Source organism: Pristiophorus japonicus, unplaced genomic scaffold, assembly GCF_044704955.1.
Source record: "Pristiophorus japonicus isolate sPriJap1 unplaced genomic scaffold, sPriJap1.hap1 HAP1_SCAFFOLD_201, whole genome shotgun sequence".
Classification (NCBI taxonomy): domain Eukaryota; kingdom Metazoa; phylum Chordata; class Chondrichthyes; family Pristiophoridae; genus Pristiophorus; species Pristiophorus japonicus.
Window position 1 is genome coordinate 368,278 of NW_027251705.1, and position 25,132 is coordinate 393,409.

Genomic DNA, 25,132 nt, shown 5'->3' on the forward strand with positions numbered 1-25,132 from the left:
GGGTAAACCTGAGTGTGTCCAGTGGGCTTTAGGATAGTGGCAGTCAGGAGAGGGAGGGAGAGCCCTGGCCACACACCCACCCAATGCTAGCTCAGGGCTGCGTGCCCAATGTACACGTACTGAACATTTAAAAATAGATTCATTTTACACTCAGAACTGACTGTAACGTTAAGGAAAATCGAATTATGGTGATTTTTCACAGATGGAGGAATGTCTGGAACTGCACGACCAATCGTGCCATCCTTGAGTTTTAGAGGCCATGGCACAGTCTTCATCTCCATTTTGATCGGGCTGTCCACTCGCCCAAAACCTGAATGAGAAAAGAGATGAATAGAACAGAATGAATGGACGGTTGGACACAAAGGCTGAAATTTTGCCAGCACTCAGAGTGCGGGTTTGGAGGCGGGTCCACTGTCCAAATAAAAAAGATTGACAGCGGGTCGGTATCCCGCTGTAAACCCGTCTCCTTGTCAGTTTCCCAAGTGTTGGGTCTGTCATTCCTGAACAGACCCGACGCCAAGCGGCGGGCCAGCCAATTTAGATGGCTAAAAAGGAGTTAAGCAGAATTTTACCATGTACTTACTATTTTGCCAGGTTTTTAACGAGTTTCCCGGAGCGCGTCAGGTAGGTAGATCAGTTGCTGTGTCAGCATTAAATAATTCAATAACCTGACCGCTACAAATGGTCTCTCAAAGCTCCCAGTTCATGGGTCTTCACTTTCCAAGGTTTGACGTAGTTGCTCACTGCATTTAGAAGACAGTGTAATAGAGCTCCCCCTAGTGGATTACTGCTTCACCTAGTGGACTACTGTGATAATGGAACTACTGATGTGTCAGTATAACAATCAAGGATCATGACAGTCACATGATCACAGTTCCTGAGTTAATAGCCATCTTATAGAGTGTGTTTGTTAGTGATGTCGTAAGAATATATCACAGACAGATTGACCTTTATGCAGCTAGCAAGTGTCACCTCATTGGAACAAGCTCTCGCCATTGACAGATTGCTTCTGTCATCTCAACCTCACCTGCCATCTATTCCATTAGCATTGGTGCCCTTGAAAAAAATCTCACCTTGGTCCTCAGATTCCCAACACCAGCATCACCAGGCACACTAGTAGCACAAACATCCACACCAACCTTCTCCACAATCAACTGATGCTGCACTGGACACAGGGCATCATCACCCATGCACATTGCTGCCCGGAGCTCCAGTGATGGCCGCACTACGTCCAGATTTGCTTCACTTAACCCTGCACACCCTGGCTGCAACATGATATGCCAGGTTGGTACCACCCCATACCAGCACCATAAAGCTTCCCTACAATGTCCAAGCCATTACTTTCATGCGCATCACAATTGGGGGTGGGATATGCCTTACCATTCACTGGAACTCACTCAGACACATTCAAAGGTGCATACAAATCTGTCCAAGAAGGCAAAGTGATGAAAATAAAGATTTCAATGCTAATAAAACATCCCCAGTGTATCCATTCTTTCCTCATAGCTATAATTCTCCAGTCCAGGCAACATCCTCTTAAATCTCCTCTGTACTGTCTCTGGTGCAATCACATCTTTCCTGTAATGTGGTGGCCAGAAATGCATGCAGTACTCCAGCTGTGGCCTAACTAGTGTTTATACAGTTCCAGCATGACCGCTGTGCTCTTATATTCTATGCCTCGGCTAATAAAGGCAATTATCCCGTATGCCTTCTTATCCTTATCTACCTGTCCTGGTACCTTCAGGATCTGTGAACAAGCACTCCAAGGTTCTTCTATTCCTCTGCACTTCTCAGTGCCCTATCATTTATTGTGTATTCTCTTGCCTTGTTAGCCCTACCAAAATGTATTCCCTCACACTTCTCTGGATTGAATGCCATTTGCCACTGTTCTGCCTACCTGACCAGTCCATTCCTGCAGTCTACAGCTTTCTTCTACATTATCAACCACACGGCCAATTTCGATATCATCTGTAAATTACTTCTTCATACCATCTACATTCAAGTCTAAAACATTGATATATTCCACAAAAAGCAAGAGACCTAGTACTGAGCCTGCGGAGCCCCACTGGTAACAGCCTTCCAGTCACAAAAACATCCATCGACCGTTACCCTTTGCTTCCTGCCTCTGACCCAATTTGGATCGAACTTGCCACTTTCGTGACCAGTCTGCCACGTGGGACCTTAACAAAAGCCTTGCTAAAATCCATACACACTACATCAAACGCACTACCCTCATCGACTTTCATTGTTGCCTTCTCAAAAAATTCAATCAAGTTAGTCAGACAGGACCTTCCATTAACAAATCCATGCTGACTTCGTGTCTTTGTAAATGAAGATTTATCCTGTCCCTCAAAATTTTTTACAATAATTTTCCCACCACTAAGGTTAGGCTGACTGTGGCCTGTGATTACTCGGTCTTTCCCTTTCTCCCTTTCTGAACAACAGTACAACATTAGCAGTCCTCTGGCACCACACATGAAGCCAGAGAGGATTCAAAAATGATGGATTGAGCCTCTGCTATTTCCTCTCTTGCTTCTCAACAGCCTGGGATACAGTTCATCAGGGCCTGGGGATTATCCACATTCAAAGATGCTAAACTCCTTAATACTTTCTGAACCCGAAATCCAGTACTGCTGAAAAACTGGTTCTCCCCCCAACTTTTTACAGCCATTAGCACCAACATTTTTTCGTGGCTGGGCCACCCCATATTCAGCTCCAAAAGTGAACAAATGGATTCCAGCGATACTGAAACCTTCCAAAGTGTATTTTTCAGCAGTGCGGCTGTCTTAATTTGAGCATTATCACCACTGAGAAATTCAGCATGCAGGTAAGGGTTTCTAAACGGCCAAGGTTTGCAGCAAGGCCCTGAGGGGGGAAGAGGTTTGGAAGGATGGCTGGTGTAAGAGGTGCAAGGAGAGCCATATGGTTCACTGATATAGAGCTGGAGACATTGATGGACAGATGAAGAATACTGTTTCCTGATGTGGGGAGACCTGGCAGACAGGCAGGACATAATGCTAAGAGGGAGGTTGCAGGGGAGGTATCGGACACACCACCCTCCCTGGAGGGTGCTGGCCAGTCTGCACCCTGCCCTTCCAGGGTGGCATTTTTTTTTTTTTGAAATTCGTAGCCAATCGTTCCAATTCTTTTTCAAATCACAAACGCCAGAGGTCACCTTGGGCCCATTCAAGGATCACTCTGCGCCAATGCTCTTAGCCAAAAGGCCTAGAGCCACTGCACCGTTCCTGGAAGTACTGCAATACCAGGTTCGTGCCATGGAGGTGGATGGGTCAGGTCCCCCACACACCTCCGTGGAGGTGGATGGGTCAAGCCACCCCACCCACCTCCTATGGGTGGCATTGGTTCGACGCCTCCTAGCTCTGGGGCGACGGGGATCCTCCTCCTCCTCCGGTGGTACTGCTGGCTCAACCTCCAGTAGCTGTACCCTCATGATGGTCAGGTTGTGCACCATGCAGCAGGCCACAACGAGTATGGAGACCCATTGAGGAGAGTACTACAAGGTGCCTCCAGAGCAGTCCAGGCACTGGAACCTCGACTTAAGGATGCCGATGCACTGCTCGATGATGCACCTGGTGGCACAATAAGTGTCATTGTATGCATGCTCTGGCGCTGTCCTGGGGTTCCGCAGAGGAGTGAGCAGCCAAGTGGGCAGGGAATATCCCTTGTCCCCAAGCAGCCAACAGCAATCCTGATTCTTTTTTTAATTTCAAAATATACATTTTATTCATATAAAAATTTGCACGATACATTGGAAGGCAGTTCAGTACATTATCAAATTACGTTACATGTGGCACTATACAGTACACGGAACGGGTGAGGGTATAGTCACATTTCTTTCCAACATACATTACGAAACAGTTGCTGAACTTGCATTATACATGGCACTGCATAGGTGTTTTCAGATCATGGTGCTCTATGTATACAAAAAGTTTACAAGTACAGATTGAGGGGAGTTTTATACTGATTCCAGCCCCCGGGTTTACCGTGGCGGAAGGGGCTTAAACTGTGGCTCTTCCCCACTGTGCCTTTGCAGCGCCTGCACCAATTTTTAGTGCGTCCCTCAGCACGTAGTCATGGATCTTGGCTTGCACCTTTCTGCAACACGCAGACGTGGATATCTCCTTGCTCTGGAAGACCAGCAAATTTCGGCAAGACCAAAGTGTGTCTTTCACCGAGTTGATGGCCCTCCAGCAGCAGATGATGTCTGTCACGGTGTGTGTCCCTGGGAACAGTCCGTAGAGCACAGAGTCCTGTGTTACGGAGCTGCTTGGGATGAACCTCGACAGCAACCACTGCATCTCCTTTCAGACCTGCCTTGCAAAGGGGCAGTCCCAAAGGAGATGGATGACTGTCTCGTCCGCACCACAGCCAACTCAGGGGCAGAGTGCCGTGTCTCTGAAACCCCGGCTGTGCACGAAAGATCTGACGGGTAGGGCCCTTCTCACCACCAACCAAGCTACGTCTTGGTGCTTGTGTGAAAGTTCTGGCGATGAGACATTCTGCCAAACGAGTTCGACAGTCCGCTCAGGGAACCGTCTGACAGAATCCATCATTGCCTTCTTCTGTAGGGCGTCGAGGACCTTGCGTGCCGAATACTGCTTTATGGCCTTGTGGTCAAAAGTGTTTTTCTTGAAAATCTTTTCCACGAAGGACAGGTGCTGAGGCATGCTCCAACTGCTCGGAGCGTTCCGCGGCAGCCTGGCCAGACCCATCCTTCGCAACACCGGGGACAGATTGAATCTCAGCACGTACCCTTCGAAGGGTCTGTGCACAGCTGGATGCAGCCGCACACAAAGGTGGCCATCAGGATGAGGGCCACGTTCAGAACGTCCTTTCCCCCCTTGTCCAGCGATTTGCACATTGTGTCTCTGCGGACACGGTCCATTTTCGATCTCCAGACGAAGTGGAAGACGGCTCAGGTGACTACCACGGCACAGGAACTGGGTATGGACCAGACCTGCACCACGGACAACAACAGCGAGAGCACCTCACTCCTGATGACCAGGTTCTTTCCTGCAATGGAGAGTGAGCGCAGCTTCCACCATCCCAGTTTATGTTTGGCTTTAGCGATACGCTCCTTCCTGTTTTTGACGCACGCCCCGTCAGCTCCGAACCATATTCCCAAAACCTTCAGGTAATCTGACTTCACGGTGAAGGTAATAAAGGATCGGTCGGCCCAGTTGCCAAAGAGCATGGCCTCGCTTTTGCTGCGATTGACCTTCGCTCCTAAGGTCAGTTAAAACTGGTCGTAGATTGTGAGCAATCTGCGGACCGACTGCGGATCCGAACAAAAGACGGCGACGTCGTCCATGTACAGGGAATTCTTGACCTGAGCGCCTCCGCTGCCTGGGATCGTCACCTCTCTAATGCCCGCATCCTTCCTGATGGACTCGGCAAAGGGCTCAATACAGCACGCAAACAAGACAGAGGAGAGAGGACAGCCTTGTCTGACTCCAGACCTGATCGGAAAGCTTTCAGTTTCCCACCCGTTGATTTGATTAGAACTGTGCTACTGATGTCTGTGTAGAGCAGTTGGATCCAATTGCGGATACCCTCCCCAAACCCCATTTTGGAGAGCACGTCCATCAGGTACATGTGCGATATTCTGTCAAAGGCCTTCTCCTGGTCTAAGCTGATTAAGCAGGTGTCCACCCTCCTGTCCCGCATATAGGCGGTCGTATCCCTGAGCAGCGCCGGGCTATCAGAGATCTTCCTGCCGGGGACAGCGCAGGTCTGGTCCGGGTGGATCACCAACTCCAGAGCAGACTTGACCCTGTTGGCGATGATCTTCGACAGGATCTTGTAATCCACATTGAGCAGCGAAATGGGTCGCCAGTTTTTGATTTCCTCTCTCTCCTTCTTCTGCTTGTCGATAAGGGTGATGATGCCTTTCCTCATTGATTCTGACATGCTGCCGGCCAGAAGCATACCTCCGTACACTTCCAGCAGGTCTGGGCCCATCCAGTCTCACGGTGCTGAATACAACTCCGTCGCTTCCGGGAGTTTTACTCGTCGCAAGGGACCGGACGGTCTTTGTCATCTCGTCCAGAGTTATCAGGTGGTCCAGACTCTCCTGCTCGCTGTCGTCTAAGACCTCTGAGATAGACAACAGGAAAGACAGGGAGGCCACGCGGTCTGTGGGCTTGACGTCGTACAGCCCGGCATAGAAGGATTTACTGATCCTCAGCATGTCGGGCTGTGAAGACGTCACAGAACCGTCTTCTTCCTTTAGGCTGGTGATCACAGAGCTCTCCCTGTGTACCTTTTGGAAGAAGAAGCGCGAACACGTCTCATCCTGCTCGACGGAGCGGACTCTGGAGCAGAAAATGATTTTGGAGGACTCTGAGGCAAAGAGCGAGGTTTGCTGGCCCTTCACCTCTTCGAGTTCCTCCGTGACATCGACCCCCATCGACTGCAGCAGGAGCAGGTTTTGCATGCTCTTCTGGAGTTGGGACAATTCCCTCTGTCTTCCTCTTGCCTCTTGAACACCTTTGAGGATGAAGAACCACTTGATGTTTGTCTTGATTGTTTCCCACCAGTGCATCGGGGAATCGCAGAGGGGTTTTACGGTTCTCCAACCTTTGTAATCCCTCTTGAGTTCCTCAATGTTTTCCGGGGTCAACAGTTTCACGTTGAGCTTCCATATCCCTCTGCCAAATTTCTGGTCTTCCTGTGGGAGGCAGTCGGCCAGTAGGAGGCAGTGGTCAGAGAAGAACACCGGCGTGACGTCGGTGGATCTTACCTTGAGCGTGTGAGACACAAACAGGAAGTCTATTCTGGAACGGACGGACCCGTCTGGTCTCGACCAGGTGTATCTGAGCGGTGCTCCGTCTGCAGGGTTGCTGAAGACGTCGCACAGCTTGGCATCTTTTACCACATCCATCAGATATGGGTTGTCCTCTGCCTTGGGGATGGTTCGACCAGGGGACGCCAGCAGTGTGGACGGGGGTCCTCCATGTCAGATGGGCTGCCCTCGCCTGGTGTTGGTTGTTCCTTGTGTGCATCCCCTGTGGTGTCGTCACTCACAGCGTTCTGGAGCTGGGGTGTATCTGTCACTTCGTCGCTCCCAGAGATCCGGAGCGGGGGTGCATTGGTGGCTTCGTCGCTCCCGGAAATCCGGAGCAGGGGTGCATCGGTGACATCACTGCTCCCGGGGTCCCGGAGCTGGACTGTGCTGGTCGCATTGGCATTTTACCTCTTCTGCTGGTGGTAGTGGGGACTTTTGCCTCGCCCTTCATCATCGGATTCGGGCCAGTGAAGGCGGCGACCACACTGGTCTGGCACAGAATGAACAAATCATGGCTGCTGCCTCCCTTGCCCGCTGCCTCTCTGCACAGTGCTGGCGGCAATGCCTTCTCCTGTGTGCCACCTTGCTTCTGAGCAGGTGTACCAAGTGTCGCCCTCCCAACGCTCCTCCCATCCTCAGGGTGAACCCTGCCAAGCAGATCTCTGCGGTCCACAGGACTCCACTAAAGAGTCAGATCTAAAAGTCGTACGAAAGTACAGGGATACGTGCAAACCTCCTGAGCAGCACTCAGCAGGTTTAATGGAGCCAAAACAATTAATAAAATTATCTCAAAATCTCAATACTGCGAACCATGGAAAATGAAATAACCACACGAATAACTACTAAAACAATATCAAAAGATAAACACTGCGGATGCTGGAAAATGAAATAAAAACACTAATAAGTAATAAAACTACATCAAACGATAAATACTGCGGATGCATGCTGGAAAATGATATAAAAACAATAATAATTTATAAATCTTTTTACCTGCCAAAGGGCCCCAGCGCTGTCGTGCTTGGGCACCACATCGAAAACCTCGCGGGGGCACTGCCGGGAAAAGTCCTACCTTTCCCTTGGTAAATTTCTCTGTGGCAGACCCGTTCCAGCGGCCTGCATTCTGCAGAGTTCACCGCTGGAAACCTTCCTTTTCAGAAACTTCACCGCGCTGGTTCCGGCGGAAATGAATATCGCTAAAATCCTCCCCTGAATATGGCGCGGGGAAGGAAAAGTACCCGACCGCGGTGGCCCATCGATTGTTTTGATCGAGCGTCCAAACTCTGCGGTAACCGTCCCTTTGGGGACGGTGAATTTCGGGCCCCCTCTCTCGCTATGTTTCATCTGATAGTTCACACTCCCCCTCCCTGATTGCATCACCCACCTCTTTTTGAAAACCGACGCAAAGTACTCGTTAAGGACCATACTCATATCTTCTGCCTGCAAACACAGATTACCTTTGTGGTTTCTAATAGGCCCTAATCTTTCTTTAGATATCCTCTTGCTCTTTATGGCCCCAAGGCCCCTCCGAGCTGGGCGCCCGTTTTGCGCGCCGAAAACGGCGCCTGAAAAAAAACGCGCTATTCTCGAGCGCTTTGCAGCTCGATGTCAGCTTGGCGCGACACCCAGGGGGCGGAGCCTACCACTCGCGCCGATTTTGTAAGTAGGAGGGGGCGGGTACCATTTAAATGAGTTCTTTTCGTGCCGGCAACCCTGCGTGTGCGCGTTGGAGCGTTCGCGCACGCGCAGTGTGAAGGAAACATTGGCACTCGGCCATTTTTCTGGTTCTTTGTAGGTGTTCAATTTTTAACATTTTTTAATAAAAGCACATTGCCCTTCCATGATCAGCACTGAGGCTTCTTGCAGCAGTGAGAAGGCTGCAGGTAGCCTCAGAAGTTGAGGCAGCTGTTTCCCGACGGGCCCGACCGACGGCAGGGGGGCCTCCCCCCCACCCGCCATCGGGAACGGCTGCCTCCTCCCTGCCTCCCCCCCCGCTGCCATCGGTCGGGCCCTTACTGCCTCCCCCTCCCCCGCCGTCGGGAACGGCTGCCTCAACTTGTGAGGCTTCCTGCAGCCTTCTCCCTGCCTGAAGCACTTTCACACAGGTAGGAACATGGTTTATTTAATCTTTTCTTTGCTTATAAATGTTTATTCAGGTTGGATTTATTTGTATAATATTTGTAGAAGTATAAATAAGGATTTATTGTCGAATTTAATGAGTTCCCTCCCCCCTCCCCTCCACCTCGTTCCGGACGCCTAATTTGTAACCTGCGCCTGATTTTTTAATGTGTAGACAAGGTTTTTTCAGGCCTACAGAAATCTTCACTTGCTCCATTCTAAGTTAGTTTGGAGTACGTTTTCACTGTGGAAACTTTCAAATCAGGCGTCAGTGGCCGGACACGCCCCCTTTTAGAAAAAAAAATTCTGTTCAAAAGTGAAACTGTTCTAACTGACTAGAACTGCAGAAAACTTAAATGTGGAGAATTGCGATTTCTAAGATACTCCGTTCTCCACCAGTTGTTCCTAAAAATCAGGAGCAAATCATGTGGAAACTTGGGGCCAATGTATTTATAAAACATCTTTGGGTTTTCTTTGATTTTACTTGTGAATATTTTTCATGCTCTCTCTTCGCTTTCCTAATTTCCCTTTTGATTTCACGTCTGCACTTTCTATACTCTTAGGGTACTGAGCCGTCAGTATCTGTCATCAGCCTCCTTTTTTTCTTTATCCTACCTTGTATGCCCCTTGACAACCAAGGGCTCTAGATTTGTTAGTCCCAACCTTGTTCTTTAAGGGAACATACTCTGAACCCTCACAATCTCCTCCTTGAATGCACCCCATTGCTCTGACACTTCAAATAGCTGTTTCCAGTCCACTTTGGTTAAATCACATCTCAGTTTCGTACTTCTATTCCTCGTCTATCTTTGTCCTTTTCCATAATTACCCTAAATCTAACTGAATTATGATCACTGCCATCAAACTGCCATCCCACTGATACCCCTTAGAATCATAGAATCATCATAGAAATTTACAGCATGGAAGGAGGCCATTTCGGTGCATCATGTCCGTGCCGGCTGACCAAGAGCTCTCCAGCCTAATCCCACCTTCCAGCTCTTGGATGTGCACTTAAAGTGCCGTAACCTGCAGGGCTACGGACAAATATTTGTAAAATGTGGTGCGGCTTTCTGCTTCGACACCCTTTCAGGCAGTGAGTTCCAGACCTCACCACCCTCTGTGTGAAGAAATTTCCCTCATATCTCCTCTAAACCTCCCTCCAATTACTTTACATCTATGCCCGCTGATTGTTGGCCCCTCAGCCAAGGGAAATGGGTCCTTCCTATCCACTCTATCCAGGCCCCTCATAATTTTATACACCTCAATCAGGTCTCCCCTCAGCCTCCTCTCTCCCAAAGAAAACAGAGCCAGCATCTCCAATTTTTTCTCGTAGCTAAAATAGTCCAGGCAACATTCTTGTAAATCTCCTCTGCACCCTTTCCAGTGCAATCCCATCTTTCCTGTAATATGGTGACCAAAACTGCAAGCAGTACTCCAGCTGCGGCCTAACTTGTGTTTTATGCCGTTCAAGCACAACGTCTTCGCTCTTGAATTCCATGCCTCGACTAATAACGCCAAGTATTCCATGTACCTTACTTAGCTGGCCTGCTACCTTCAGGGATCAGTGGACCTGCACTCCAATGTCCCTTTGTTCCTCTACACTTTTCAGTGTCGTACCATTTAATATGTATTCCCTTGCCTTGTTAGACCTACCCAAATGCATTACCTCACACTTACCTGGATTGAATTCCATTTGCCACTGTTCTGCCCACCTGACCAGTGCATTGATATCTTCCTGCAGTCTGCAGCTTTCTTCTTAATTATGAACCACACAGCCTATTTTAGTGTCATCTGCAAACTTCTTAATCATATTGTCAACATTCAAGTCCAAGTCATTGATATATACCACAAAAAGCAAGGGATCCAGCAATAATGCCCTGAAGAACCCCACTGGATACAGCCTTCCAGTCACAAAAACATCCATCAACCCTTTGCTTCCTGCCTCTGAGCCAATTTTGGATCCAACTTGCCACTTTGCCCTGGATCCCATGGGCTTTTACTTTCCTGACCAGTCTGCCTTGTGGAACCTTATCAAAAGCTTTGCTAAAATCCATATACACTACATCATTGACCCTCCTGGTTACCGCTTCGAAAAATTCAATCAAATTAATCAGACATGACCATCCCTTTACAAATCCATGCTGACTGTCATTGATTAATCCATTTCTTTCCAAATGAAGATTTACCCTGTCCCTCAGGATCTTTTCCAATAGTTGTCCCACCACTGAGGTTAGGCTGACTGGCCTGTAATTATTCGGACTATCCCAGGAAAGCAGGGAAGTGATTGGTTGGTGAGTTCTCCTTTCTTGCTTTTCTTGCTTAATTATTTATTTCATCAACTGTTTTCTTAATAGCAGTAGTGTGTGTTTTACTAAGGGTTAGAATTCTGTGGCATTGGTGGGACTAAAAATAAAACTGAATTAATTAATTAATTACATTAAGATGGCAGGACAGATGATGTGTCAGTGCTGCAACATGTGGGAGCTGAGCTGGTGGACCCCATTGAAGTCCACGATGGCCTCGTCTGCAATAAGTATCTGTAACTCGAGGAACTTCGGCTCAGCATTGATGAGCTGGAGTCTGAGCTGCAGACACTGCAACACATCAGGCAGGAGGAGAGTTACCTGAACACTGTGTTCCAGGAGATAGTCACACCACTTAGGTTAACTAACTCAGATTTGGCTAGCGGTCAAGGACAGGAGCGTGTGACTACGAGTCAGGAAGGTATGGGGATTCAGGAGGTAGTGATGGAGGAGCCTCAACCCTTGCTCTTGTTCAACAGGTTCGAGGCTCTTACTCCCTGTGTGAACGAGAGCAGAGACTGCAGGGAGGATGAGCAAACTGACCACAGCACCGTGGCACAGGAGGCCATTCAAATGGGGGGAGTAAAAAGAAACATTGTAGTCGTAGGGGACAGGATCATTAGGGGGATAGATACAGTTCTCTGCAGCCGTGAGCGTGAGTCTCGATGGCTGTGTTGCCTGCCCGGTGCCAGGGTTAAGGACATCTCCTCGGAGCTGGAGAGGAACATGGAGTGGAAGGCGGTAGATCCAGTTGTCGTGGTCCACGTGGGTACCAACGACATAGATAGGACAGACAAGAAGGTTCTGCTAATGGATTATGAGCAGCTAGGGGCCAAATTAAAAAGCAGAATCACAAAGGTAATAATCTCTGGATTACTATCCAAGCCACGAGCAAATTTACATCGGTTAAATAAGATCAGAGAGCTAAACTTGTGGCTCAAAGACTGGTGTGGGAGAATTGGGTTTGGTTCCTGGGGCACTGGCACCAGTACTGGGCTAAGAGGGGTCTGTTCCGTCGGGACAGACTCCACTTGGAACGTGTTGGGGCTAGGGTTCTGGCGAACCAAATAACTAACGCTGCAGAGAGGGCTTTAAACTAATTAGTGGGGGGGAGGGTTCAGGTGAGCAGAAACCTAAAAGCTCAATGAACAAGGTGAAGGCAATAGAGCCGGGTAGCACTGAGGGAAACGAAAACCAGAGCGCAACAGGAAGGGACAGAATCGATAAACATAAGAGTGTATAAGAAACTGAGGCCATAGCAGGAGAAATGGTAAGAAAACACATTTAAAAGCTCTTTATCTGAATTCACACTGTAAAACAGATACATCATTTTGGGTTCTGTTGAGGGGGATGACTCATCAGGGGAGGGCAGCAATAGCCAAGTTCATAGCACCGTGGGTGGCTCTGCTGCACCGGAGGGCAGGAAAAAGAGTGGGAGAGCGATAGTGATAGGGGATTCGATTGTAAAGGGAATAGATAGGCGTTTCTGTGGCCGCAACCGAGACTCCAGGATGGTATGTTGTCTCCCTGGTGCAAGGGTCAAGGATGTCTCGGAGCAGGTGCAGGACATTCTGAAAAGGGAGGGTGAACAGCCAGTTGCCGTGGTGCACATAGGTACCAACGATATCGGTAAAAAAATGGGATGAGGTCCTACGAGACGAATTTAGGGAGCTAGGAGCTAAATTAAAAAGTAGGACGTCAAAAGTAGTAATCTCAGGATTACTACCAGTGCCACGAACTAGTCAGAGTAGGAATCGCAGGATAGCCCAGATGAAAACGTGGCTTGAGGAGTGAGGAGAGGGATGGAGTACAAAAGCAGGGAGGTCCTGCTGCAACTGTATAGGGTATTGGTAAGGCCGCACCTGGAGTACTGCGTGTAGTTTTGGTCACCTTACTTAAGGAAGGATATACTGGCTTTGGAGGGGGTACAGAGACGATTCACTAGGCTGATTCCGGAGATGAGGGGGTGACCTTATGATGATAGATTGAGTAGACTGGGTCTTTACTCGTTGGAGTTCAAAAGGATAAGGGGTGATCTTATAGAAACATTTAAAATAATGAAAGGGATCGACAAGATAGAGGCGGAGAGGTTGTTTCCACTGGTAGGGGACACTAGAACTAGGGGGCACAGCCTCAAAATACGGGGGAGCCAATTTAAAACTGAGTTGAGAAGGAATTTCTTATCCCAGAGGGTTGTGAATCTGTGGAATTCTCTACCCAAGGAAGCAGTTGAGGCTGGCTCCTTGAATGTATTCAAGTCACAGATAGATAGATTTTTAACCAATAAGGGAATTAAGGGTTACGGGGAGAGGGCGGGTAAGTGGAGCTGAGTCCACGGCCAGATCAGCCATGATCTTATTGAATGGCGGAGCAGGCTCGAGGGGCGAGATGGCCTACTCCTATTCCTAATTCTTCTGTTCTTAAAAGGGAGAGATTCAAATTCCTGGGACATTGGAACCGCTTCTGGGGGAGGTGGGACCAGTACAAACTGGATGGTCTGCACCTGGGCAGGACCGGAACCAATGTCCTCGGGGGAGTGTTTGCTCATGCTGTTGGGGAGGAGTTAAACTAACATGGCAGGGGGATGGGAACTTATGCAGGGAGACAGAGGGAAATAAAATGGAGGCAGAAGCATAAGATAGAAAGGAGAATAGTAAAAGTGGAGGGCAGAGGCATAAATCAAAAAGGCCACATTACAGAAAAATTCTAAAGGGGCAAAGTGTGTTAAAAAGACAAGTCTGAAGGCTCTGTGCCTCAATGCGAGGAGTATTCGGAATAAGGTGGACGAATTAACTGCGCAGATAGCAGTTAATGGATATGATGTATTTGGCATCACGGAGACATGGCTCCAGGGTATTCCAAGGTTGGGAACTCAACATCCAGGGGAATTCAACATTTAGGAAGGATAGGCAGAGAGGAAAAGGAGGCGGGGTGGCATTGCTGGTTAAAGAGGAAACTAATGCCATAGTAAGGAGGGACATTAGCCTGGATGATATGGAATTGGTATGGGTGGAGCTGCGGAATACCAAAGGGCAGAAAACGCTAGTGGGAGTTGTATCCAGACCACCAAACAGTAGTAGTGAGGTTGGGGACAACATCAAACAAGATATAAAGGATGTGTGCAATAAAGGCACAGCAGTTATCATGGACGACTTTAATCTACATATTGATTGGGCTAACCAAACTGGTAGCAATGCAGTGCAGGAGGATTTCCTGGAGTGTATTAGGGATGGTTTCTCGACCAATATGTAGAGAAACCAACTAGAGAGCTGGCCATCCCAGACTGGGTGATGTGTAATGAGAAGGGACTAATAAGCAATCTTGTTGTGCGAGGCTCCTTCGGGAAGATTGACCATAATATGGTAGAATTCATTATTAAGGTGGAGAGTGACACAGTTAATTCGGAAACTAGGGTCCTGAACTTAAGGAAAGGTAACTTCGATGATATGAGGCGTGAATTGGCTAGAATAGACTGGCAAAGGATACTTAAAGGGTTGATGGTGGATAACCAATGGCAAACATTTAAAGATCACATGGATGAAGTTCAGCAATTGTACATCCCTGTCTGGAGTAAAAATAAAACGGGAAAGGTGGCTCAACTGTGGCTAACAAGGGAAATTAAGGATAGTGTTAAAACCAAGGAAGAGGCATATAAATTGACCAGAAAAAGCAGCAAACCTGAGGACTGGGAGAAATTTAGAATTCAGCAGAGGAGGACAAATGGTTTAATTAAGAGGGGGAAAAGAGAGTATGAGACGAAGCTTGCATGGAACATAAAAACTGACTGCAATAGCTTCTGTAAATATGTGAAGAGAAAAAGATTAGTGAGGACAAATGTAGGTCCCTTGCAGTCGGATTCAGGTGAATTTATAATGGGGAACAAAGAAATGGCAGACCAATTGAACAAATACTTTGGTTCTGTCTTCACGAAGGAAGACACAAATAACCTTCCGAATGTATTAGGGGACAGTGGGTCTAGTGAGAAGGAGGAACTGAAGGATATCCTTATAGGCGGGAAATTGTGTTCGGGAAATTGATGGGATTGAAGGCTGATAAATCCCCGAGGCCTGATAGTCTGCATCCCAGAGTACTTAAGGAAGTGGTCCTAGAAATAGTGGATGCATTGGTGATCATTTTCCCACAGTCTGTCGACTCTGGATCAGTACCTATGGACTGGAGGGTAGCTAATGTAACACCACTTTTTAAAAAAGGAGGGAAGAGAGAAAACGGGTAATTATAGACCGGTTAGCCTGACATCAGTAGTAGGCAAAATGTCGGAATCAATCATTAAGGATGAAATAGCAGTACATTTGGAAAGCAGTGACAGGATCGGTACAAGTCAGCGTGGATTTATGAAAAAGGAATCTTGCTTGACGAATCTTCTGGAATTTTTTTGAAGATGTAACTAGCAGAGTGGACAAGGGAGAACCAGTGGATGTGGTGTATTTGGACTTTCAAAAAGCTTTTGCCAAGGTCCCGCTCACGAGATTGATGTGCAAAATCAAAGCGCATGGTATTGGGGGTAATGTGCTGACGTGGATAGAGAACTGGTTGGCAGACAGGAAGCAGAGAGTCGGGATAAACGGGTCCATTTCAGAATGGCGGGCAGTGACTAGTGGAGTGCCACAGGGCTCAGTGCTGGGACCCCAGCTCTTTACAATATACATTGACGATTTGGATGAAGAAATTGAGTGCAATATCTCCAAGTTTGCAGATGACACTAAACTGGATGGCGGTGTGAGCTGTGAGGAGGATGCTAAGAGGCTGCAGAGTGACTTGGACAGGTTAGGTGAGTGGACAAATGCATGGCAGATGCAGTATAATGTGGATAAATGTGAGGTTATCCATTTTGGGGGCAAAAACAGGAAGACAGAATATTATCTCAATGGCGATAGATTAGGAAAAGGGGAGGTGCAACGAGACTTGGGTGTCATGGTTCATCAGTCATTTAAGGTTGGCATGCAGGTACAGCAGGCGGTGAAGAAGGCAAACGGTATGTTGGCCTTCATAGCTAGGGGATTTGAGGATAGGAGCAGGGAGGTCTTACTTCAGTTGTACAGGGCCTTAGTGAGGCCTCACCTGGAATATTGTGTTCAGTTTTGGTCTCCTAATCTGAGGGAGGACATTCTTGCTATTGAGGGAGTGCAGCAAAGGTTCACCAGACTGATTCCAGGGGTGGCTGGACTGTCATATGAGGAGAGACTGGATCAACTGGGCCTTTATTCACTGGAGTTTAGAAGGATGAGAGGGGATCTCATAGAACGTATAAGATTCTGACGGGACTGAACAGGTTAGATCCGGGAAGAATGTTCCCGATGTTGGGGAAGTCCAGCATCAGGGGACATAGTCTTAGGATAAGGGTTAGGCCATTTAGGACTGAGATGAGGAGAAACTTCTTCACTCAGAGAGTTGTTAACCTGTGGAATTCCCTGTCATAGAGAGTTGTTGATGCCAGTTGATTGCATATATTCAAGAGGGAGTTAGATATGGCCCTTACGGCTAAGGGGATCAAGGGGTATGGAGAGAAAGCAGGAAAGGGGAACTGAGGGAATGATCAGCAATGATCTTATTGAATGGCGGTGCAGGCTCGAAGGGCCGAATTGCCGACTCCTGCCCCTATTTTCTATGTTTCTATGTTTCTATTCGTAACAAATTAGATGAGCTGTCGGCACAAATAGTTACAAATAGGTATGATCTGGTAGCCATAACAGGGAAGTAGTTGCAAGGTGACCAAGACTGGAATTAAACATTCAGGGGGACTTGACAATTCGGAAGGACAGGCAGAAAGGAAAAGGAGGTGGTGTAGCTCTGTTGATAAAGGATGGAATCACTGCAATAGTGAGAAAGAATATTAGCTCAAATGATCAGGGTGTTGAAACAGTTTGGGTGGAGATAAGGAATAATAAGGGGAAAAAGTCACTGGTGGGCGTAGTCTAAAGGTCCCCGAACAGTAGCAACTCTGTTGGTCAGAGTATAAACCAAGAAATAGTGGGGGTTTGTAAAAAGGGAACAGCAATAATCATGGGTGATTTTAACCTCCATATTGATTGGACAAATTAAATTGGTCAGGATAGCCTTGAGGAAGTGTTCATCGAGTGCATAAGGGACGGTTCCTTGAGCAGTATGTAACGGAACCAACCAGGGGGCAGGCTATCTTAGATCTGGTCCTGTGTAATGAGACAGGATTAGTAAAGAATCCCCTTGTAATGAGTGACATAAGAACATAAGAAATAGGAACAGGAGTAGGCCATACGGCTCCTCGAGCCTGCTCCACCAATCAATAAGATCATGGCAGATCTGATCATGGACTCAGCTCCACCTCCCTGCCCGATCTCCATAACCCCTTATCCCCTCTATTTCTGTCTTAAATTTATTCAATGTCCCAGCTTCCACAGCTCTCTGAGGCAGTGAATTCCACAGATTTACAACCCTCTGAGAGAAGAAGTTTCTCCTCATCTCAGTTTTAAATGGGCAGCCCCTTATTCTAAGATCATGCCCTCTAGTTCTAGTCTCCCCCATCAGTGGAAACATCCTCTCTGCATCCACTTTGTCAAGCCCCCTCATAATCTTATACGTTTCGATAAGATCACCTCTTGCTACAGTTATACAGGGTATTGGTGAGGCCACACCTGGATTACTGTGTACAGTTTTGGTTTCCATATTTAAGAACGGATATACTTGCTTTGGAGAAGGTTCACTCGGTTGATTCCGGGAATGAGGGGGTTGACATGAAAAAAGGTTGAGTAGGTTGTGCCTCTACTCATTAAATTCAGAAGAATGAGGGGTGATCTTATCGAAATGTATAAGATTATGAGGGGGCTTGACAAGGTGGATGCGGAGACTATGTTTCCACTTAAACGGGAGACTAGAACTAGGGGGCATAATCTTGGAAAAAGGGGCCACCCATTTAAAACTGAGATGAGGAGGAATTTCTTCTCTCAGAGGGTTGTAAATCTGTGGAATTTGCTGCCTCAGAGAGCAGTGGAAGCTGGGACATTGAATAAATTTAAGACAGAGACAGACAGTTTCTTAACCGATAATGGGTTATGGGGAGCGGGCAGGGACGTGCACCTGCGTCCATGATCGGATCAGCCATGACTGTATTAAATGGCGGAGCAGGCTCGAGGGCCATATGGCCTACTCCTCTTATTTCTTCGGTTCTTATCCTTTTCTCCCTTTTTAAACAAAGGTACAACATTAGCAGTCCTCCAGCCCTCTGGCACCACACCCGCAGCCAGAGAGGATTGGAAAATGATGGTCAAAGCTGCTCCTCTTTCCTGCCCAGTTTCATTCCCTAAAACTAAGTCCAGAACCGTCCCCTCCCTTGTTGAGCTTGCTGCGTACTCGCTAAAAAAGTTCTCCTGAATGCATTTTACGAATTCTGCACCTTCTATACCTTTCATACTAATTTTATCCCAATTAATACTAGGGTAGTCGAAATCCCGTAGTAGTACTGCCTTATAGTTTTTGCACTTCTCAGAAATTTGCCTGCATATTTTCTCTTCTGTCTTCCTCTGACTGTTTGGGGGTCTATAGTACATCCCAGCAGTGTGATCGCCCCTTTTTTGTTCTTCAATTCGACCAATATGACCTTATTTGATGATCCTTCTAACATCATATCCCTCCTCACAGCTGTAATTGTTTCTTTAATCAATACTGCGACCCCCTCCTTTTTTTCCTCTCTCTAACCCATCTGAAAATATCCCGCCAGGCATGATCTGCAAATTTTCAGATGATACCAAGATGTGTGCAAGCGTTAGGAATATAGACAATGCTCGAGGGCTTCAGGCGGATCTTTATGTGTTGGGAGATTGGAATCATGACTGGCAAATGATGTTTAATTTGGAAAAGTCCAGTGTTATGCATGTGGGCAGGGTGAATGCTCAACGCACATTCACCCTTTATTGAAATACATTAAAGAAGATGGAGAAAGAAAGATTCCTGGGCATTCTAGTGCATCCAGCTCTAAAAGAACATGAGCAATGCCGTGTGGCGATAGCTAGAGTGATAGGGTGTTGGTGTGCGTGCATACGACAATTCAGTATCAGACGAAGTCTAGTATTTTGTGCTTGATCAGGTCGCACTTGGAATCCAGTTTTGGTCTCCTCACATGATGGCTGGTATTGAGGCTTCGGAAGGGGTGCAGAGGAGGCCACCAGATTAATTCCCAGTATAAAGCATCTTAATTATCAAGATAAGCTAAACTATTTGGGGCTCTACACCTTAGAGAAGTGTAGACTTAGAGGTGATCTGATTGAGGTTTATAAGATGATGAAAGGAATAGATTGTGTTTCAGTTGACAGTTTATCAGGTTAGGGAGGATCAGGAGTGACAATTTTAAGTTGTATGTGGCCAGATCCAGGTTAGATGTCAGGAGGTGGTCCTTTCCCAGAGAATAGTGAGCCTCTGGAACAGGCTGCCGGCTCATGCGGTGGACACTGATTCACTGAATTCCTTCAAGTGAGAGCAGGACCTGTTTCTGGGTGGGGCTGCTGGTAGGTGCTGCTGGAAATTCAAGGCCAGTGATCTCCCGGATTAGTTTTAATCACCTAGATGGATCAAAAAGGAATTTCCCAGATCCGCACCACCCCGCCCCCTCCCCCTCCCCACCCACCCCGTCACAAATTGGCCTGGGGTTTTTTCCTCTCTCCCAGGAGATCAAATGGGTTCGGGTGTGGTGGAGATTGTATATATTGTGATACACCAGGTATCGCAATTGTGTGGGACAGGCTGGATGGACCAGCAGGTCTTTACCTCTTCGTCACTGTTAATATGTTCATAAGTGTATCGAAAACTGAGGTCTGACCTATTCAGTGCAAAGTTTGCAGATGACAAAAACTCGGAAATGTAGTAAATTATGAGGAGGATAGTAACAGATATCAGACGGACATAGACAGATAGGTGAAATGGCAGATGAAATTTAATACAGAGCAGGATGAAGTGATTCATTTTGGAAGGAAGAATGAGGAGGGGCAATATGGAATCATAGCATCATAGAATAGTTACAGCGTATAGAAGGAGGCCATTCGGCCCGTCAAGACCGTGCCAGCTTTCTGCAAGAGCATTTCATCGAGTCTCTTTCTCCATAGCCCCGCAATTTGTTTTCCTTCAGGTACTTATCCAATTCCCTTTTGAAAGCCACGATTGAATCTGCCTCCACCAATACTCCAGATTATAACCACTCGCTGTGTAAATAAGATTTTCCTCATGGTGCCTTTGGTTCTTCGGCCAATCACATTAAATCTGTATATTCTGGTTCTTGACCCTTCCACCAAAGGGAATAGTTTCTCTCTATCTCGACCTCTCATGATTTTGAATACCACTATCAAATCTCCTCTCGACCTTCTCTGCTCTAAGGAGAATAACCTAGCTTCTCCAGTCTATCATGAAGTCCCTCATCATTGGAACTATTCTTGTAAATCTCTTCTGCACCCTCTCTGAGGCCTTCACATCCTTCCTAAAGCTGGTGCCCAGAATTGGACACAATACTCCAGTTGAGGCTGAACCAGTGTTTTATAAAGGTTCATCATAACTTCCTTGCTTTTGTACTCTATGCCTCTATTTATAAAGCCCAGGATCCCGTCTGCTTTTTTAACTGCTTTCTCAACCTGCCCTGCCACCTTCAACAATTTATGCACATATACCCCCAGCTCTCTCTGTTTCTGCACCCCTTTTGGAATTGTGCCCTATAGTTGATATTGCTTCAGTTTATTATTCTTACCAAAGGATATCACTTTGCATTTTTCTGCATTAAATTTCATCTGCCACGTGTCCGCCCATTCCACCAGCCTGTCTATGTCCTCTTGAAGTCTATCACTTTCCCCTTCACTGTTCACTATACTTCCAAGTTTGGTGTCATCTGCAAATTTTGAAATTGTGCCCTGCACACCCAAGTCCACGTCATGAATATATATCAAGAAAAGCAGTGGTCCTAGTATCGACCCCTGGGGAACACCACTGTATACCTTCCTCCAGTCCAAAAAACAGTTGTTCACCACTACTTTCTGTTTCCTGTCACTTAGTCATATTGTATCCATGCTGCCCCTGTCCCTTTTATTCCATGGGTTTCAACTTTGCTGGCAAGTCTATGTATACCACATCACAGAAATATAGAAACATAGAAAATAGGTGCACGAGTAGGCCATTTGACCCTTCGAGCCAGCACCACCATTCAATAAGATCATGGCTGATCTTTCACCTCAGTACCCCTTTCCTGTTTTCTCTCCATACCCTTTGATCCCTTTAGCCGAAAGGGCCACATCTAACTCCCTCTTGAATATATCCAACGAATTGGCCTCAACAACTCTCTGCGGTAGGGAATTCCACAGGTTAACAACTCTCTGAGTAAAGAAGTTTCTCCTCATCTCAGTCCCAAATGGCCTACCCCTTATCCTTAGACTGTGTCCCCTGGTTCTGGACTTCCCCAACATCGGGAACATTCTTCCTGCATCTAACCTGTCCAGTCCCGTCAGAATTTTATATGTTTCTATGAGATCCCCTCTCATCCTTCTAAACTTCAGTGAATAAAGGCCCAGTCGGATCCAGTCTCTCCTCATATGTCAGACCAGCCATCCCGGGAATCAGTCTGGTAAACCTTTGCTGCACTCCTTCAATAGCAAGAATGTCCTTCCTCAGATTAGGAGATCAAAACTGAACACAGTATTCACCAAAGCCCTGTACAACTGCAGTAAGACCTCCCTGCTCCTATACTCAAAACCTCTAGCTATGAAGGACAACATACCATTTGCTTTCTTCACTGCCTGCTGTACCTGCATGCCAACTTTCAATGACTGACATACGATGACACCCAGGTCTCATTGCACCTCCCCTTTTCCTAATCTGCCGCCATTCAGATAATATTCTGCCTTCGTGTTTTTGCCCCCAAAATGGATAACCTCACATTTATCTACTTATACTGCATCTGCCATGCATTTGCCCACTCACCTAACCTGTCCAAGTCACTCTGCAGCCTCTTAGCGTCCTCGCAGCTCACAACGCCACCCAGTTTAGTGTCATCTGCAAACTTGGAGATATTACACTCAATTCCTTCATCTAAATCGTTAATGTATATTGTAAATAGCTGGGGTCCCAGCACTGAGCCCTGCAGCACCCCATTAGTCACTGCCTGCCATTCTGAAAAGGACCCATTCATCCCGACACTCTGTTTCCTGTCTGCCAACCAGTTCTCCATCCACGTCAGTACATTACCCCCAATACCATGTGCTTTAATTTTGCACACCAATCTCTTGTGTGAGACCTTGTCAAAAGCCTTTTGAAAGTCCAAATACACCACATCCACTGGTTCTCCCTTGTCCACTCTACTAGTTACATCCTCAAAAAATTCCAGAAGATTTGTCAAGCATGATTTCCCTTTCATATATCCATGTTGACTTGGTCCGATCCTATCACTGCTTTCCAAATGCACTGTTATTTCATCTTTAATAATTGATTCCAACATTTTCCCCACTACTGATGTCAGGCTAATTATCTGTTTTCTCTCTCCCTCCCTTTTTAAAAAGTGGTGTTGCATTAGCTACCCTCCAGTTCATAGGAACTGATCCAGAGTCTATTAACTGTTGGAAAATGATCACCAATACATTCACTATTTCTTGGGCCACTTTCTTAAGTACTCTGGAATGCAGACTATCAGGCCCCGGGGATTTATCAGCCTTCAATCCCATCAATTTCCCGAACACAATTTCCTGCCTCATAAGGATATCCTTCAGTTCCTCCTTCTCACTCGACCCTCGGTCCCCTAGTACTTCCGGAAGGTTATTTGTGTCTTCGTTCGTGAAGACCGAACCAAAGTATTTGTTCAACTGGTCTGCCATTTCTTTGTTCCCCATTATAAATTCACCTGAATCCGACTGCAAGGGACCTACGTTTGTCCTCACTAATCTTTTTCTCTTCACAAGCTTTTGCAGTCAGTTTTTATGTCCCCGGCAAGTTTCCTCTCATATTCTATTTTCCCCCTCCTAATTAAACCCTTTGTCCTCCTCTGCTGAATTCTAAATTTCTCCCAGTCCTCAGGTTTGCTGCTTTTTCTGGTCAATTTATATGCCTCTTCCTTGGATTTAACACTATCCTTAATTTCCCTTGTTAGCCATGGTTGAGCCACCTTCCCCGTTTTATTTTTATTCCAGACAGGGATGTACAATTGTTGAAGTTTATCCATGTGATCTTTAAATGTTTGCCATTGCCTATCCACCGACAACCCTCAATATAATTTGCCAGTCTATTCTAGCCAATTCACGTCTCATACCATCGAAGTTACCTTTCCTTAAGTTCAGGAACCTAGTCTCTGAATTAACTGTGTCACTCTCCATCTTAATAAGGAATTCTACCAAATTATGGTCACTCTTCCCCAAGGGGCCTCGCACAACAAGATTGCTAATTAATCCTTTCTCATTGCACATTACCCAGTCTAGGATGGCCAGCCCTCTAGTTGGTTCCTCAACATATTGGTCCAGAAAACCATCCCTAATACACTCAAGGAAATCCTCCTCCATCGTATTGCTACCAGTTTGGTTAGCCCAATCTATACATAGATTAAAGTCGCCCATGATAACTGCTGTACCTTTATTGCACGCATCCCTAATTTCTTGTTTGATGCTGTCCCCAACCTCACTACTACTGTTTGGTGGTGTGTACACAACTCCCACTAGCGTTTTCTGCCCTTTGTTATTCCACAGCTCCACCCATACAGATTCCACATCATCCAAGCTAAAGTCCTTCCTTACAATTGCATTAATTTCCTCTTTAACCAGCAATGCTACCCCACCTCCTTTTCCTTTCTGTCTATCCTTCCTAAATGTTAAATACCCCTGGATGTTGAGTTCCCAGCCTTGGTCACCCTGGAGCCATGTCTCCGTGATGCCAATGATATCATATTCATTAATTGCTGCCTGTGCAGTTAATTCGTCCACCTTATTCTGAATACTCCTCACATTGGGGCACAGAGTCTTCAGGCTTGCCTTTTTAACATACTTTGAGAATTTTGCTGCAATGTGGTCCTTTTTTATTTTTGCCTTGGGTTTCTCTGCCCTCCACTTTTACTTTTCTTCTTTATATTTTTTTCTTCTGCCCCTATTTTACTTCCCTCTGTCTCCCTGCATAGGTTCCCATCCCCCTGCCATATTAGTTTAACCCCTCCCCAATAGCACTAGCAAACACTCCCCCTAGGACATTGGTTCCGGTCCTGCCCAGGTGCAGACCGTCCGGTTTGTACTGGTCCCACCTCCCACAGAACCGGTTCCAATGTCCCAGGAATTTGAATCCCTCCTTTCTGCAGCACTCCTCAAGCCACGTATTCATCTGCGCTATCCTGCGATTCCTACTCTGACTAGCACGTGACACTGGTCGCAATCCCGAGATTACTACCTTTGAGGTCCTCATCAACCCTCTCTTATCTCATCAAAAAACTCAGTTAGTTAAACACAATTTGCCTTTAAAAAAATCCATGCTGGCTTTCCTTAATTAATCCACACTTGTCCAAGTGACTGTTAAATTTTGTCCCGGATTATCGTTTCTTTAAGTTACCCCACCACTGAGGTTAAACTGACTGGCCTGTAGTTGCTGGGTTTATCTTTATACTCTTTTTGAACAAAGGTGTAACATTTGCCATTCTCCAGTCCTAAATGGAATAGTGTAAACGAAATTTTAAAGGGGATTGCAGGACCAGCGAGATCTGGGATTTTACGTACACAAATCTTTGAAGGTACTAGGACAAGTTAATAAGGCTGTTAAAAAAGCAAATGTGATCCTTGGATTTATAAACAGAGTACAAAAGCAAGGAGGCTATGCTAGTTCTGCGCACCGCACTTTAGAGAGGATATCAAGGCCTTCGAGATGATGCAGAGAAATTGTCCTCCTTCTGTGCTATATGATTCTATCAAACTGTATAACTTAA

At 46.6% G+C, this 25,132-nt stretch overlaps 1 long non-coding RNA gene across 1 annotated transcript in view; it reads right to left on the bottom strand.

The window, feature by feature from the left end:
- Window positions 1–237: 237 nt before the first annotated feature.
- Window positions 238–25,132, bottom strand: part of LOC139244055 (uncharacterized) — a 52,912-nt gene continuing 28,017 nt past the window's right edge. Inside the window, exon 4 of the long non-coding RNA XR_011589852.1 lies at window positions 238–310. This is a non-coding gene — a long non-coding RNA (uncharacterized lncRNA). The remainder of the gene's footprint in view (window positions 311–25,132) is intronic.